Below are 12,314 nucleotides of genomic sequence, written 5' to 3'. Positions count from 1 at the left end.
GCTTTATTTGTAATAGCCCCAGCTTGAAATAACCAAAATGCCCCCGATAGGTAAATTCCATGATTTTTAAAATTGTACCTTACAGAATAACATTTCTTAGGAGAGTCAGATTGGTAGCTTTATATATATGTTAAAAAGTAGTATCTATTTAAACATTTCCAAAAAAATTTTTCCCCAAATAATGCAAAACAAACCAAACTTCAGCTTTTCATTAGACTAAAGGCCAAATAATAGAAGTCTGTGTCTTAGTGAATGGTTGTTGAAGAAATTTAAGCACTTGATATCATATGGTTAGATGACATTAGTGAACATTTTTCTATCCAACAAAAGCCAATCAAGAACAGTAATTTTACTCCCTTGCCTAAACCCTTATTGATGTTTTAAATTTTCTTAATTCTTTCCATATTTTCAACATGAAAACTTCTGAAATTCCATAATACCTACTGCCAAACTTACAGATTTGGGATTTTGTCTTTTATTTTTTTAATTATGAACTTAATACACAAATATCTTCTCCTTTTCAAAACTCAAGCAATGCAGATAAAGCATAAACCCCCTCAGAATCACCTCCAAGTCCCAAGCCAAGTTATAAGCAGAGGTAAACACTTTTATTATTATGGATTATGTCTTTTCACACCTTTTAGTGTTCCTGTCTATACATATTAAATCTCAAAATAAATGGTTTAAAAACACAGTTTTTATAGGGGTTTCCCTTAGACATCTATATCCAGTTAGTAACCTCCAATATTTTTTCCTCTCAAGGAAAACCTTTATGTTTTACTAACATCTTACTATTTAGCTGCTTCTCAACTGTCTGTGTTTATCTCTGTTTACAGACACAGTGAAGCATTCTCAGCAAAGTGCTTCAGGCTGAAAACATGTTAATTTAAAATGCTGATAACAACCCATGGCACCTGTTGTTTCACACTTCTTTTGCTCAAGCCCAAGTCTGCCAAATCCCATTCTTTATTTTTGTAATTCTCTGCAGCCTTTCTTCCATTCCAGCTGTAGGTCTTTCACTGTAGTGATCATTTAAACTTAACAGGAAAGCCATGTTTTACTCAGCCAACCTATCAGGATGACTACACACACAGTCAGCTCAGAGAACCCACTGTCACAGCTCGGATTAAGAATGAACTATATTCTAATGATAAATGTCAATTGTATATATGTGATATTAACAATTTTAACTCTGGGAACAGGAACTTGGTAAATCAATGAAAAGTATGTCCCTCTTCCTTGCAGATCTCATGAGAGTGTTTTCATGGTAGGACAAGACGGAAGAAAGGAAGGGGATATATGTAGCACTGAGAAAGACCAGATCAGAATTCATAGTGACCTTAACTACATGTAGTCAGAAAAGGTTAAAATTCTTCAGAAGTAACTACAGGCAAGTCACTGAAAAAGAAATAAACTGTATTAAAGTGATAAGATGGGGAAGCAGAATATGTCAGATTTACATAGTGGCTCATATAAAGTAATAAAGACTAAAAAACATAATACATGGTTAAAATAGCTAAATGAGATAATACATGTATAAACTGGAGTATCCTGAAACTGATCATGACCATTGACCCTAAATTATACTAAGCATGGGGTTACAGCCTCAGCAGACACAACGTGAGAGAGCTTTGAGCTCTATTCTGCACTCCTAGCATAGTGGGTGGCACAAAGTAAATAAATATTTGTTGATTGAATGAATAGTTTTTTCAAAAACTAAAGAAATATTTGGAGCAGATTCTGCCTACATTGTTCTTAAAGGTGAAAGATGAATGTTCTCCCCTAACACTGGAACAAGAAAGGGATGTCCAATCTAACCACTCTTTTTCAACAAAGTGCCAGAAGTTCTAGCCAGCACAATAAGAGAAGAAATGGAAATGAAAGGAAATTTGTGAAAAGCTCCTAAAATCAGTAATTGAATTCATCAAGGCCACAGGATCAATTAGCATACAAATATCAATTGTATTTCTATACAGTAACAATGAACATGTGGACACTGAAATTAAAAATTCAATACCATTTACAATTAGTCAAAAAAGATACTTAGACATAAATCTAAGGAAAACTTGTATGGGATTTGTATGCTGAAAACTACAAAATGCTGGTGAAAAAATCAAATATCTAAATAAATGGAGAGACATACCATGTATGGATTGGAAATTCAATATAGTAAAGGTGTCAATTATGCCCAAGTTGATATAAACAAGTTGAGCACAATTCTTATCAAAATCAAAGCAGGATATCTTTTAGATTTAGACAAGATCATTCTACAATTTATATGGAAAGATAAACGAATGAGAATAGCAGAAAAAAAATGAGAAGACTCAGTCTACCTGATTTCAAGACTCATATAGCTGCAGTAGTCAAACTGTGTGGTATTGACAAAAGGGCAGATACAAAGATCAATGGAGTAAAATAGAGAAACCAGATATAAACCCACATGAATATGCCCAAGTGATTTTTGACAAAGGTACAAAAGCAATGCAATGGAGGAAGGATAACCTTTTCAACAAATGGTGCAGGAACAACTGGATGTCGGAGGAAAAAAAGAACCTAAACCCAAATCTCTCACTTATGCAAAAATTTATTCAAAATGGATTATGGTCTTATGAATGTAAAATATGAAACTATAAAATTTTTAGAAGAAAAATATAAGAGAAAGTCTTTGGTATATAAGGCTAGTCAAAGACTTAGACTTGACACCTAAAGCAGTATTAATAAAAGGAAAACTGAGCTACTGGATGTCATCACAATTAATCATTTTCACTCTGCCAAACACCCTGTTAAGAGTATAGAAAGACAAGTTACAGATGAAGAAAATATCTGCAAACTACCTATCTGACAAAGGCTAAGTATTAAAATAAAGAACTCTCAAAACTTAACAATGAAAAAAAAAAAGGTTAGAAAATGGTGAAAGGTATTAAGAGACATTTCATCAAAGAGGATCTACTAATGTCAAATAATTGTATGAAAAATATTTTCATAATCCATTAGGGTAATGGAAATTAAAGCCACAATGAGATATCACTACACATCTCTCAGAATGGCTAAAATACAAAATAGTGGCAACACCAAATGCTGACAGGAGTGTGGAGAAAGTGAATCATTCATTTAGTGCATGTTGAAACATAAAATATAGCCACTCTGAAAAACAGTTTGGCTTTTCTAAAAAAACTAAACCTATAACTACCATGTAACCCAGCAACTGCACTCCTGGGCATTTATCTCAGAGAAATGAAGACATGTTCATATAAAAACCTGTACATGAATGTTTATAGCAGCATTATTCATAATAGCCCAAAACTAGACACAACACAGATCTCCTTCAATCTTCAAAGGATGAATGGTAAAACAAACTGTGGTAGAACCATACCATGGAATACTATGCAGTAATAAAAAGAAATGGATACATGCAAGAATCTGGCTATTACATAACAAGATTATAATTATGAATATTATTAAATATGTCAGGTAAACATTGTTGTCAATGTTATTTGAATCTACACTGAACTATTTATGTGTGCCACTATTCAGGACTTACACTGATATACCATAACTGTTCACTTAGAACTTGGAAAACTTAAAACCTTAACTAGGAAAAGGTTACCTTAGGAACAGAGATTTTATTTTTCTACTCAAAGGAGCCTGAGAAACATAGGATCATAAAATCTCAGGGTTGAAAAGAACCTTAAAAGTATGAGGAAATCAGGTTAGGATCAAGATGGCAGAATAGGAGGATATGGAGCCCACCTACCCCCATGAATGCATCAAAAATACATCCACATGTGGAACAATTTTCATTGAAAACTAACTAAAAACTGGCAAAGAGTCTCCTGTACAACGAAATCTGTAAAAAAAAAGATACACATGGAATCGGGTAAGAAGGGAAAAGAAGCAATCAGGTCGGGACCTGACCCTGGCGGGGGACTCAGAGGAAAAGAGAGATTACACAGGTGGACACCTACCCTAGGGAGTGAGCAGTTTGAGCCACATATTGGGCACCCCAGCCCTGATGTCCAACACAGGGAAGAAAGCCCCCTTGGCTGGTTGGAGTGCCAGTGGTACTAATAAGGAGGGCTGTGGGAAGCCTGGACTCCACTTGTGAGAAGCATGTGTGTTGCCTGTGTCCTGAAGCAGGACAGAAAGGGCAGACTAAAAAGTGCTCAAGTGGCTGCCCAGTTTTACACAACCACCCTAGTGCACACCCTAGCCTGAGCCAAGTGAATGATCCAGCCCTGCTAACTTCACATCACAGCTCTACACTGAAGTGAGGCTGCCACGACTAAGGAGAGAGCATGATTGTGAGATGCAGAGGCAACTCAGACCCTAAGCAGCATCTGAGTAGGGCAGGGCAGCAATCACTGGCACTTACATAGGCAGCACATCAGTAGTAGTAGTACCCATCTCTTACTGAGGACCGACTACCACAGCCTGCGCACCAACACACACCAAGTGCCTCCAGGGCCCCACCTTCCCTATGGTGCAGCTCCACACAATGGCAGGGGTGGCAGAAGCTGAGGGGAGTGAATGGCTCTGAGGGATGAAGACGCCTTAGACCCAAAGAAGCATCTGAGCAGGGAGCGGGAGGCCATTACTGGCACTTGCAAAGGCAGTGCATCAGAAGCAGCCCATGTCTCATCACAGGCCGAGAGCCTGCACAGGCCCCTCTTGTTCCAGCACCGCTCCCCTCTGGGGCAAGGGTGCCAATGCTGGGAGAAGTTAGAGCACAGATTTAAAGGGAACAGAGCCAGTTTGGACTCGACCCTCAGGGATTATACTCCAGCAACTTGGGATCTGACCCCACCCTCGATAGAGCAGTGACAGGCACTGAGCAGAGGGGAAGTCCCACCTGACATCTGGCTCAGGCTCTAGCCCCTCCATCTCCATCCCCACCTCCTACCAAGGTGGGTGACATCTGCCAGCACACCCTAAGGAAAGACATAACTTGTGTTCACATAAAATCCAGTTCTCCCACCAAAGCCACTGGGCACACACAGACTGTATAGGTACACTTCCACATAAGGACAGCCCTTCGAGACCACAGTAGGTACCTGTTTCACCTAAATTCATAAAGACAGAGAAAGTTAAGCAAAATGAGAAGACAGAAGAAATGGTCTCAATTGAAAGAGCAAAAGAAAACCCCTGAAAAAATTAAATAATAAAACAGAAGTAAACAACTGACCAGATAAAGAATTCAAAAAATTAGTAATAAGAATTCTAACTGAATTAGGGAAAAGAATAGATGAACACAGAATTTTACAAAGGAACAAGAAAATATAAAAAGATCCAATCAAAAATGAAGATTTCAACAGCTGAAACAAAAAAACAAAAACAAAACAAAAAACACTGGAAGAAATGAAAAGCAGCCTAAGTGATACAGAAGAACACAGAAGTGATCTGGAAGAAAGAATAATGGAAACCATCCCATCATAACAGCAAAAAGAAAAACGTATTTTTAAAAATAAAAACAGTTCAAAGGACCTTTGGGATAACATCAAGCATACCAACTTTTGCATTATAGGAGTCCCAGAAGAGAAGAGACAGAAAGGGGGTTGAAAATGTATTTAATGAAATAATGAGTGAAAACTTCCCAAGCCTGAAGAAGAAAACAGACATCCAGGTACAAGAAGAACAGAGTTGCAAACAAGATGAACTCAAACTGATCTACACTAAGACATATCATAATTAAAATGGCAAAAGTTAAAGATAAAGAGATGACTCAAAAGGTAGCAAGACTAAAACAAAGAGTCATACACAAGGGAAGCCCCATAAGGTTATCAGCTGATTTTTCTGCAGAAACTTTGGAGGACAGAAGGGCATGGCTTGATATATTTAAAGTGCTGAAAGAGAAAAACCTGCAACCTAGGATACACTACCCAGCAAGATTATCATTTAGAATCTTAGGAGAGAGAAAGAAATATTCAGACAAGCAAAAACTAAAAGAATCCATCAATACTAAACCTACCCTAAAAGAAATGTTGCAGGGTCTTTTCTAAATGGAAAGGAAGTAAGAATATATAGGAAAAGGAATCCCACTATGAAAGGCAGATATATAGTAAGGATTGAAGATCACTTAAATAAGCCAGTAAGTAGATTAAAAGACAAAAAATTATGAAAGCAACTATAACTATAATAAACAGTTACGGGATAAGATGTAAAATGTAGGGGAGTGGAGAAAAAAATGTAAATCTTCTAGAATGTGTTTGAACTTAAATGGCTACCAGTTTAAAACAAGTAGATAGAATTTTTGGTGAACATATATGAAACTCATGTAACCACAAGTCAAAAACCTACAAAAGATACACAAAGTACTTGAAAGGAAAAGAACTATACCAAGAAAGAAAATCATCAAACCACAAGGGAAGAAACAAAAATAAGTAGAAATGAACAGAGGAGAACTACAAAAAACAACCAGAGCACAAGCATTGGGTTGGCCAAAAAGTTCGTTCGGATTTTTACCTAAGGTATTACAGAAAAACCCAAATGAACTTTTTGGCCAACACAATAGTAAAGTGGCAATAAATACATACCTATCAATAATTACTTTAAATGTCAATGGACTAAATGCTCCAATCAAAAGACAAGGGTGACTGATCGGATTTAAAAATAACCCAAGACCCATCTATATGCTGCTTACAAGAGACTCACGTTAGAGCTAAAGACACACATAGACAAAGTGAGAGGATGGGAAAAGATATTTCATGCACGTGAAAAAAAGAAGAAAGCGGGGTAGAAATACTCATATCAGACAAAATAGACTTTAAAACAATGTCTGTAACAAAAGACAAAATAGGGCATTATATAATGATAAAGGTATCAATATAAGAACAGTATATGACACTCAACATATATGTACCCAATACAGGAGCACATAAATATATACAGCAAATATTAGTACACATAAAGGGAGAAATTGACAATAGTACAATAATAGTAGGGGATTTTACCACCCCACATACATCAATGGACAGATCACCCAGAGAGATAATTAATAAGGCAAAAGTGGTCTTAAATGACATCTTAGACCAGTTGAACTTAATAGATATTTATAAGACATTCCATCCAAAATCAGTGGAATACACATTCTTTTCAAGTGCACATGGAACGTTCTCCACAATAGATCACATGCTAGGCCAAAAAATAAGTCTCAATAAATTTAAGACAGAAATTTTATCATGCATTTTTTTCTGACAACAAAGGTATTAAACTAGAACTCAGTTACAGAAAGACAAATGGGAAAAGCACAAACACATGGAGACTAAACATCATGCTACTAAAAAGCCAATAGGTCAATGAAGAAATGAAACAGGAAATCAGAAAATGCAAGACAAATGAAAATGGAAATATAACTTTCCAAAATCTATGGGATGCAGCAAAAGGAGTTATAAGAGGGAAGTTTATAGTGATATAAGCCCACCTCAAGAAACAAGAAAAATCTCAAACCAACAACCTAACCTACCATCTAAAAGAATTAGAAAAAGAAGAACAAATGAAGCCAGAAGTCAGCAGAAGGAAGGAAATAATAAAGATCAGAGAGGAAATAAATAAAATGGAGGGGAAAAAAACAATGGAAAAGATCAATGAAACAAAGAGCTGTTTTTTTCAAAAGATAAACAAAATTGATAAACCATTAGCCAGGCTCATCAAGAAGAAAAGAGATAAAACCCAAATAAACAAAATAAGAAATCAATGAGGAGAAATAATAACCAACACAACAAAGATACAAAAAAAACCATAAGAGAATACGATGAGCAGTTACATGCCAACAAATTGGACAACTTAGAAAAAAGGGACAAATTTCTGGAAACATACAACCTGCCAAGCCTGAATCAGGAAGAAGCAAACAATCTGAACAGAACAAAATGATAACTAGTAGAGAAAGTGAATTTGTAATTAAAATAAAAACTTCCATCAAACAAAAATCCAAGACAAGACAACTTCACAGGGGAATTCTACTGAACATGTAAAGAAGAGCTACTACCTATCCTTCTCAAACTATTCCAAAAAACTGAAGAGGAGCAAACAGTCCCAAATCCATTCTACAAGGCCAGCATTACCCTGATCCCTAAACCAGACAAAGACACAGCAAAAAAAGTAAATTACAGGCCAATATTGCTGATGAAGATAGATGCAAAAATTCTCAACAAAATATCAGCAAACTGAATCCAACTATATATTAGAAGGATCACACACCATGATCAAGTAGGATTTATTCCAGATATGCAAGGATGGTTCAATATTCACAAATCAATGTGATTGATACTACATTAACAAAAGGAAGAATAAAAATCAAATGATCATCTCAATAGATGTGGAAAAAGCATTTGATAAAATTCAACATTCATATATGATAAAAACTCTCATCAACACTGAGGGAACAAATCTCAACAAAGACAGTATATGATATACCCACAGCTAACATCATACGCTGTGATGAAAAGGTGAGAGCCTTTCCTCTAAAATCAGGACAGGGGATGCCCACTCTCACCACTTCTATTTAACATAGGATTGGAAGTCCTAGCCACAGCAATCAGAGAAGAAAAAAAAAAAGAAAAGGCATTCAGATTTGGAAGGGAAGAAGTAAAACTCACTATTTGCAGCTGACATGAAACTATAATATAGAAAACCCTAAAGTCTCCACCAGACAACTAGTAGAGCCAAACAATGAATTTGGTAAAGTTGCTGGATACAAAATTAATATACAGAAATGTGTTGCATTCCTATACACTAACAATGAACTATCAGAAAGAGAAATTAAGAAAACAATTCCATTTACCACTGCATGAAAAAGAATAAAATATCTAGGAATAAGTCTACTTAAGGAGGTAAAAGACCTGTACTTTTACTGTAAGACATTGATGAAAGAAACTGAACTGAATACATACAGATGGCTAACAAGCACATGAAAAGATGCTCAACGTCGCTAATCATTAGAGAAATGAAAATCAAAACCACAATGATATATAACCTCACACCTGTCAGAATGGCTATCATCGAAAAGTAACAAGTTGGCAAGGATGTGGAGGAAAGGTAACCCTAGTACACTTTTGGTGGGAATGTAAATTGTTGCTGCCACTATGGAAAACAGTATGGAGGTTCCTCAGAAAACTAAAAAGAGAACTACCACATGATCCAGTGATTCCACTCCCAGGTATATATCTGGAAAACAACCCCAAATACTAATTAGAAGAGATACATCTACCCCAATGTTCATAGCGGTGTGATTTACAATAGCCAAGATATGGAAGCATCCCAACTGTCTGTCAACAGAAGAATGGATAAAGATGTGGTACACACACACACACACACACACACACACACACACACACACACACACACACACAGAGGAATATTACTCAGCCATAAAAAAGAATGAAATTCTGTAATTTGCAACAATGTGATGGACCTAGAGAGTGTGTGCTTAGTGAAAGAAGTCAGACAGAGAAAGGCAAATACTGTATGTTATCACTTATATATAGAATCTAAAAAATAAAAGAAATGAATATATATAACAAAACAGAAACAGACTCACAGATATAGAAAATAAACTAGTAGTTACCAGTGGGGAAAGGGAAGGTGGGGGGGGCAAAATAGGTAAATGGGATTAAGAGATACAAACTGCTATATACAAAATAGATAAGCAAAAAGATTATACAGCATGGGGAAGTATAGCCATTATTTTGTAATATCTTTAAAATGGAGTATAATCTATAAAAATATTGAATCATAACACTGTACACATGAAATTAACATAAATTGTAAATCAACTATACAGCAATAAATTAATTTTAAACAACTACCAAAAAAACTACAAGGAAACCTCATTTAGTCCCATTTCCTCCCTCAAACCTAGGATAACTCCCCTATGAGTTTGACAATTTTGAATTTTGTTTGATTTTAAATGGAGGTATTTCCTTCTAAAACAGCATTCTCAATGAGACCAATATCACCTTCAAGGGCAAAAATTTACTTCTTAGGGATTAAAAAATCTTAGGTATTACAACAGTTTGTGGGCCTCCAAAGTTTAACTCTACCTAAGAAATCTTATTACTTAGACTTTAACCTATCTTTTTAGGAAGAAATTAAATTTATTTAGTTAAAATGTATTTTTTCTCCTTGAGGTGGCAGTAATGAGGAAAGGTTGGGAAATAGTGTTGTAAAAGTTCATTTAGTCCACCTTCATCTTATTAAACCTCTACAACACCATAATCAATAATAGCATTTATGGGTCCTTATTATATACCAGATTGTACCACATGCTCCTATTATAGGGATTATTATATTAATTCTAATAACATCCCAGTGTGGTAGGTACCATGATTATCCTTATTTATTGATACAAATCAAGAAACTGAAGCTAAGGAATGGTAAGAATGCCCATATTCAAAATTCTCAGTTGCTTCCCTCTATACTGCACTGTCCCTCCATACCAGTATACATCTCCTCTTTTATCAAATACCTCTAGAAAACTGGAACTCCTTACCTCTTGAGGTGATTCAGTTTCTAGTATAATGGTGAAGGGCGTGGACTTTGAGGTCAGATGGACTCAAGTTAGGATTCTGGTCTGCCATATATTATATATAATTGTTATACAAGTTACTTAATCACTCTGAATATCCTCAGCCATAAAATAAGAATAATATGTTTACATACTATGATGTGAGGATTAAATGTGATCATATTTATAAAGCCCCTAGCTTTAACCGTCACACATTAAATAGTAACCTTTCACAAAATACAAATAGCCTATGTGTGTGTGTGTGTGTGTGTGTGTGTGTGTATAGGAAAATGTATGCAATAACCATTAGTAAAAAAAGATATTAATATTAAAGCAGGTTGGAGAGACAGGGTATATGGAAAATCTCTACACTTTCCTCTCGATTTTGCCATGAACTTAATTGCTCTAAACAATAAAGTTTATTATTTAAAAATTTTAAATAAGAAGAATTTACTACAACAAAAATTAAAGCAGCAAGGTGCCAAATTTCACCTATTTAATTTTCAACGCTTTAAGATATTGATTATTTCAACTGTGGATATGATGACTAATTTGACAAAATGGTGACAGGAACATTTGACAAAAATATATCAAGAATCTTATAAATGTGAATAACTCTGACTAGGAAATTTCACTTATAGGAATTCATTCTCAGGAAATAATCAGATAAATGCACAAAAGTGTGTGTGTATGTGTGTGTGAGACTATATGTGAATATGACATCTATTACAGCATTGCTGATAGTAGCAACAATTTGGAAATAGTCCATGTCCATACATAGGAGGATGGCTGAATAAATTATAGTGGTACATCTCTATAATGCATGATGTGGATCTATGTTTACTGACATGAAAAGAAGGCAATGATATTATATTGTGAAAGAAAATCATGTATTACTTATACAATCAGGAAGTTTATTTTGGAAAAAATGTAGCTGAGTGTTCTAAACTATAATGACAATGTACAGTCCTGTGGATAAGGAAGACTTGAATTCATGGGGGGCTTTAGGTTTAAACAACATTTATTTATAAAACCTATGAACTAAAAGACAAATACGTATCCTCTCAGAGCAGCAACCACATGTGATCAGTGTGTTCACTAAAGATTTCACCAAAGTAATGTCTTTTTTCCAGCCATTTCAACACTGCTGAGGCCCACATGCTAGCTTTCTAAGGAAAGCTAGTATTTGTTACCTCCCTAAAATTTAGATAGATGCTCCTTAGTTCTCCAGGTACTGACAAAACCCAAGCACCTCTTTCTGTAAAATTTTATGAGATAGTTAATAAGAATCAGAATCTACAGCAAGCTGAATATTTTATTATTTGAACATGGTTATCACTGGGGAAGGAAAGGTAAGTGGGGGGAATTAAAAAAATAGGAAGTGAATGGTACTTACCCTGTCTACTCTAGAAGATGACAGATGGGGGCGAATACTTACTATAATTAGAAATAAGGTTATAACATCTGTTCATAGTTTTTTGAGTTAAGTTTAAATATACAATAAAAGAGAAAAGAATTATTAACATTATGTCTACACTTTATCAAACACAAAGGAAACATTTCACATAAAAGTAGGCATATTCTGAAACTTATTTACTGAGGTTCATTTTTTATACTCCATCATGGTCTTTCCTTGAGCTATGAGATCTGCAGATGTAAACAATCTGCCTAATAAATTGTTGACTGTATCTTCTCTGCATGTCTCTTTTCAGACCTCAACAGGTTAGAATCTCTAACAAAGCCGAATTTCTCCTAGACTTAAGTCTTCATGAGTGTCAACAGCCAAGAATCATCATCACTCTCTTAATAGCCACAA

The 12,314-nt window shown here is 35.3% G+C and overlaps 1 protein-coding gene across 29 annotated transcripts in view; it reads right to left on the bottom strand.

Moving 5' to 3' along the window:
* The window catches only part of WDPCP (WD repeat containing planar cell polarity effector), a 420,975-nt gene that overhangs the window by 226,095 nt on the left and 182,566 nt on the right, over nt 1-12,314 (bottom strand). The window lies entirely within an intron of this gene.

This window comes from Balaenoptera physalus, assembly GCF_965194825.1.
Source record: "Balaenoptera physalus genome assembly, chromosome: 15".
In the NCBI taxonomy this organism is placed as follows: domain Eukaryota; kingdom Metazoa; phylum Chordata; class Mammalia; order Artiodactyla; family Balaenopteridae; genus Balaenoptera; species Balaenoptera physalus.
This window is presented reverse-complemented; position numbering and strand designations above follow the sequence as displayed.